At 41.1% G+C, this 6,417-nt stretch overlaps 1 long non-coding RNA gene across 1 annotated transcript; it reads left to right on the top strand.

Annotated features, from left to right (window-relative positions):
* Positions 1–1,940: 1,940 nt before the first annotated feature.
* On the top strand, positions 1,941–5,019 carry LOC132673591 (uncharacterized). Its single transcript, XR_009608119.3, has 2 exons — positions 1,941–2,060; positions 2,723–5,019. It is a non-coding gene; the product is annotated as an uncharacterized LOC132673591 (long non-coding RNA).
* The last annotated feature ends 1,398 nt before the right edge of the window (positions 5,020–6,417 follow it).

Below are 6,417 nucleotides of genomic sequence, written 5' to 3'. Positions count from 1 at the left end.
AATTTGGGGTCTCCGCACATTGGAAAGCTCACCCCAGTTGCCTTATCCTGTGAGGTAAAGCTTAGGTTGGGAATTGTTACTGCCTTCTGGACCTATAGGACCTGCTTGGTCCAAGCAGTTGATCACAGAAACAGATCATCCCAGCTACCTACTCATTTAAGTGATTTTTACTGAGCACCCAACATGTACTAACCATGGTTCTAGTTATCAGGGATATAACATGAACAAGGCATTATTCTCCTGGAGATTACATTCCAGCCTCCCTAACTAGCCCAATGATATAATTTACAAGACCCTGTCTTAGTCAGAGGTAGAATGAGCTGTTACAACCCAGAAACTTCCAGTGCCCCTTGTTTCTAACTTTAGAGGAGTCTTTTTTTCTTTTTTTTTTTTTTTTTTAATTTTTTTTTCAACGTTTTTTATTTATTTTTGGGACAGAGAGAGACATAGCATGAACGGGGGAGGGGCAGAGAGAGAGGGAGACACAGAATCGGAAACAGGCTCCAGGCTCCGAGCCATCAGCCCAGAGCCTGACGCGGGGCTCGAACTCATGGACCGTGAGATCGTGACCTGGCTGAAGTCGGACGCTTAACCGACTGCGCCACCCAGGCGCCCCTTTTTTTCTTAAATTAAGTTTATAGACCCTTCATACTGCACAATGTTCACCGTCCACCCCCCACCCCCAAAATATAGCAATAGCCACTTCAAACCCATTGTAACGCTTTACATAGTTGATAAAGTTGTATTCATAGAAGAGAATGAAATTGTGGATGTGTCCGTTGACTTGCGTAAAACCTGAGAGCCAAAACGAGAGATGCCGAAATGGCTGTGGACAGCTCTACCGACACAGACTCTTTCTTTCTACTCTCTTTCTATTCTTGGTTTTGATAGCTCTCGGGAAAATAAATACTCACGCATTTTCCAAAGAAACAAGACAAGCAAATACCGAATGACACGCTGAAGCTAAGAGAGGTCTGTGAATCGCCCATCCAAAACTTCCAACTTACATAGGAGAAAATGTTTTTTTCATGCCATTTCCTCTCCTAGGATGGCCCCCCTCCCCCTTTTCACCTAGTGAGGCAGTCCTCACCTTCAGCATTATCTCCTCCAACTCCAAGACCAATTCCAGGGCTATGTTCTTTGCTATGTTCCCAATTCTTTTCTATGTTCCCATTGGTCCTGTGTGAACCTCCATCAACACGTAGACAATACTGATCCAGAATAATTTGTTCAGATAGCTCTTCTTTCTAAGAACACTGAAGTTTTTCAATGACAGAAACGATAGTTCTTTGCTCATCTCTGTGTTTCAGGCTGCAGCAGAGACTGATCCATGGTGGGCACCTATGGGGCCTCTAAACTGATGTGAACTACTCAGGTGTATACGAGCCCTTAGCTGATGGAGGGCTAAGACACAGTTCTCCTAATCCATGGTCGTGGGTTCTTTCTACAACACCACACAAAGGAGTGTGTGGAGGGGAAATGCTCATACATTGAAAAGGGAAGTTTTGAACAGTGCTCTTGAGGCCAAATCAATGAAAATGAATAGATTCTTTTGCCTCAACTCCTATGCCACCCACATGATCTCATGACTAGTCCTCAGCTGCTTAAGATGAGCAGCCTCAGCTCCAAGAGAAGAAAAACCATGATTTCCATAAGTGCCATAAGTTCCATGAGCACCTGCTATGTGTCAGGAACTTATCACATACTATCTCATGTAAAGCCAAGTTGCTGTGGAATTCAATGTTTTGATTTGCTTTTCTTTTATCTTTCCCAGTGAAACTCTTTTTTAAATAGTGACAAAGGGGAAAAAAGAAATGATACCAAAAAGGTGTGGAAGACCCAAGGTTTCCAGGTAGCCAGTAGAAATGATAATCATATAACCTGCTAGAGGATTAGGTCACAGTTAGAATGGAATAGAACTGGAATGGTTAGAACTGGAATAGAAGGAAAGGAAAAACCCATGAAAATGTCAAGTACAGCCAGATCAATGATGAGATAGAGTTCGTCAAACTTCACCTGGCTTAGAGGGCCTTAAATAAATAACACACAGTCTCAAAACGGTGGGTAATAGTGTTAGTTGAGACAGAACCTGTTACTCTCTTGACTTTTCCTTCCGGATTAACGATTCATGATCTCAAGATGGCACCAGGTGTCCCCACTTGTTCAAGACAGAAAGACAGCGTGAGAAGTGCCAGCCACTTTCCTGTCTTCTTTTTTTTTTTTTTTTTTTTTTTTTTTTTTAACATTTTATTTATTTTTGAGACAGGGAGAGATAGAGCATGAACAGGGGAGGGTCGGAGAGAGGGAGACACAGAATCTGAAACAGGCTCCAGGCTCCGAGCTGTCAGCCCAGAGCCCGACGCGGGGCTCGAACTCACGGACCGCGAGATCGTGACCTGAGCCGAAGTCGGCCGCTTAACCGACTGAGCCACCCAGGTGCCCCCACTTTCCTGTCTTCTATCAGGAAGTACCGATGCTAGGACCCCCTCCCCTTCATCGGGTTCTTCTGATACCTCATTGGTCAGAACAGTGACACAATCACCCCTGATTGTGTGGGAAGATGTAGGGGGAGAAGGACATTGAAAATAGCTGTTGGGTTAGCAGATAGGGAGTTTGTGCCTTAGGCTCCTCATAGTGAATTGAGCCTGGAGATTCTTAAGAAGCCTGTAAGTTTCCGAAGGCGAGTATTTATAATTTCCTTTTCCTTTCCTTGTGCCCTCAGCACACAGCAGGACTTTAATAAATGATGCACCCGTGATTCGATGGATGAATAGAGCTGGGAACCAGAGAAAGTACAACATAGACGCTCGAGAGAAATGGAGTATGCAATAGGAAGGAAACCAGGTTGAGGGCCGAAACTGCCAACGGGAGGTACTCGGAGTTGATGGGAAAGTTCACAGCTCATCTATCAAATCCCACCATGACACAGCGTTGCTATGCCATCAGTTTCCTGTGCAATCAGAAACCATCACTGGCCTACACCCAAAGCAACAAAAAGAAGACAGATATTAACATCTGAAACAGAAATTAACATCAGCACAATTTGAATCATTCTTACTAGGTGAACTGGCGAACCAGTTAGCAGTTTCCAGAAAGCCCGAAGACACTTTTTGCTCACGGTTTTTTTTTTCCTTCCCTTCTCTCTCTCCAACCCAACACATACTAGAAATTACGAGTATGCAATTATTTTTTTTTTTTAATTTCAGTTCTTTTTATTCTGACTATATAGAAATGTGCTTAATTGGGCTTTTGTAATTCAGAGAGAGTGAACAGATGGAGGAAGGAAAATTATTAACTAAATTTCCCCACCTCATTGATTGAGCCCATCACAATGAAGATTAGAAAACTTGAGATTCCTTATCATACTTTAGAATATAACCATGTAAGCCACCCAGCAGTTTTAGGAATTCCTGAAACAAAGGTATTTAATTGTCATTATAACCAGCATGCCCCACCTCCCCAGCTTGAGGATCAAAGACAATGTGGTTTTTTGCTTTTTTTTTTTTTTTTTCTGTCACATGTACTTATTCAACTCTCATTTTCCCATTCATTCCCCCAGAAGGCCAGTATCTCTGCATGGGTCTCCACTTGCTACTAAAATAAGCAAGAATCAGAAGGTTACTTACTCTGTCCAATATAGAGTCCTACCTCTAAATACCTTCTAGAGAGGGGACTGGGTTTTCCCCTAAATCTACACATCAGAGATTCTCAACATTTTTTTTTTCAAAGTCATTCGTTTTACTTGTACTTTGCACCTTGCTATTTCCTACTACATCATATTTTTATTCCAAAAATATACGGTTTTTACTCACTAAAATGATTTTATTGCACCACCATTTCATTTCGCGGGGAGGGACACAACTTTCAGCTCTTGGTGTCACATGATGTTGCTACTGAGAGTAAACCCAATGGTGCAAGGACACCATCTGCCATTTTCCAGACGTCACAGACCATAGTGCTTCTTCACTCCTGGACTCCCATGGTTAGAACCCTTGAGTGCATTATCTCTGAAGCATAAACACCATGCTGGGGTAGGGTGGGGGTGCGGGGTTGGGCCACTGGAGTAAGAGCCTGGCTTTAGTCACGCACTGGCCAAAATACGAGCCGTTCCCTCACAATCCTCTAGATCTGGGGTTGATCTAAATAGCATGCTGTCATGGTCAATTCCCTCTTGGGGGCCCACAGGAGCTTTTCCATGATGAGTGTAAAACCAGAATAATATTAAAACTTCCAAGGTACCTACTATTTACATAGCTACAAGGAGATGGGTCAAAATCACAAAATGGTAGCCTGCCAACGGGAAGCAGGGAAGGCACGTTTTATTTTGCAACTTCACTTGATTAAAATAATAATAGTAATGATATTTCACTCAACCAGGCTTCCTGCTCTTTTTTTTTTTTTTTAAGATTTTATTCTTGAGTAATCTCTACACCCAACTTGGGGTTCGAATTCACAACCTTGAGATCAAGAATTGTATGCTCCACCCACTGAGCCAGCCAGGTGACCCTCCAGGCCTCCTGCTTTGCCACAGAAAGCCAAGCAGGGAAGGAGCAAGACTCCATTCGGTAAGACTCTATTCGATAAGATAATTACCCGATTGTCTTCAATAATTCACATTGGTCAAGTCACTTCAGCTTTTCATGTTGCGTTTTCCCCACATCTCAGACGGAGATCATGAGATCTTTGCTGCCTAACTTCCAGGTTATTATAAAACCGGTGAGCTATCAGTGGTCACAGTGATGGAAAAAGCTTTAAAAATTATCCCGATACAAATACAATCATCAGTGTGACCTTTCAACTCTGTCTAAGGAAACTCTTCTACGAAAACATTGAAATGGGTATGGAAGAGGCCTTGTTTCTAAGAATTTACTTGGCTTAACTTTGGAAACCACCTTCCTAGCTGTGAGAATTCTAAGGATTTCATCATTATGACTTTTTTTTTTTTTTTTTTCCGGAATCAAAACTGCCTTCCCTACTCACCCTTGAAGCTACTTCAATAAAAGCTCTTCCTAGTGGGCACTCAGAGGAAGTCATTTGTTTGATGTATATAGTTAATATTGTGTACATTTTTGTGCCTCATCTGCAAATCCCACTTTCTATATTTATCCTGAGGTCCTCTAAGGACCTGCTGATTCCTTCCAAGCAAAAAGAATTCCATGGACCCAAAGGGAGGTTTAAAAAAAAGGGGGAGGGGGTAAATAGCAGATAGAAATTAAGGTCAAGGACAAGGTTTAATATCATCTTATTGCCTTTAAAGCTGAACTTTATAGTCAAGGCAAAATACTGGACTGATTTTCTTTCCCCCTTGATGACTTCATTGCTGGATTGGATATATAACATCTTTGCTTTGAAAGAACGAACGCTTTAGAGCAAATTTTCTCTAAATCATTTTTCAAGATTTCCTGTTACTTCATCTAAAGCTGCTTTCCATTAATAATTCCTCAGTACAAAGCATCTAGACACACAGACACCATAATTAGGGGGATTTCAATTACCTATGTGAGGAGGCAGGTAATTGACAATCTAATTAGTCTCATTTCAATTACCATTTTTCTCTTCATTAGAGCAGTTAGTTAGAGAGTGGTGAAGGTTTGTAAAACATTCCAAGACCACAGAATTTTCAAGCTAGATTTACTAAAGATTAAGGCTGGACCTTTCCAAGACCAAGGGAGCATAAGCTCTAGGAAGGCGGTGTCCAAGCAGCTGCTGTGTGCAAGAACCAGACAAGTGTATTGGAAGTTCGTCAAGCAAGAATGTGATTCAAAGCCCTGGGGTAGAAGCTGGCAAGCAATTCAGATAGGACTCGTTCATTGTTCAAAAGAGAGGTTCTTTGAAATGGGCGTTATTTAGCGAATTCATAATCATTGTCATTTAGGGAGTGCTTGCTCTGGACCAAACATGCAGTGGCCTCTCATTTTCATGTAAACGTCAACTCTCTGAGGTTAATAGTATCACTCCCATTTTGCAGATGAGGAAACTGAATGGCAGAGATTGTGCAATTTTCTGCATCCCGACAAATATATTGACCCTGGATCTCACGCTCTGAAATTTTTCATTCATTTCCTGACCCGTGGAGGAGACCTTGGCTTTGGATTTCAACAAACCTGGGGGCCAACACCATATACATATGTATATATACATGTATATATATACATGTATATATACATGTATATATACATGTATATATACATGTATATATACATGTATATATACATGTATATATACACATGTATATACATGTACATGTATATATACATGTGTATATACATGTGTATATATACATGTATATATACATGTATACACATGTATATATACATATATATGCATATGCATATACATATATAATCACAAACACATACAGAAAATTAAAAGTATCTAAAGGACAAAAAAAAACCCATGAAACTTCCTATGGACTTT

This window comes from Panthera onca, chromosome C1, assembly GCF_046562875.1.
Source record: "Panthera onca isolate mPanOnc1 chromosome C1, mPanOnc1 haplotype 2, whole genome shotgun sequence".
Classification (NCBI taxonomy): Eukaryota; Metazoa; Chordata; class Mammalia; order Carnivora; family Felidae; genus Panthera; species Panthera onca.
Note: the sequence above shows the minus strand (reverse complement) of the source record. Positions and strands in the feature narration are given on the sequence as shown.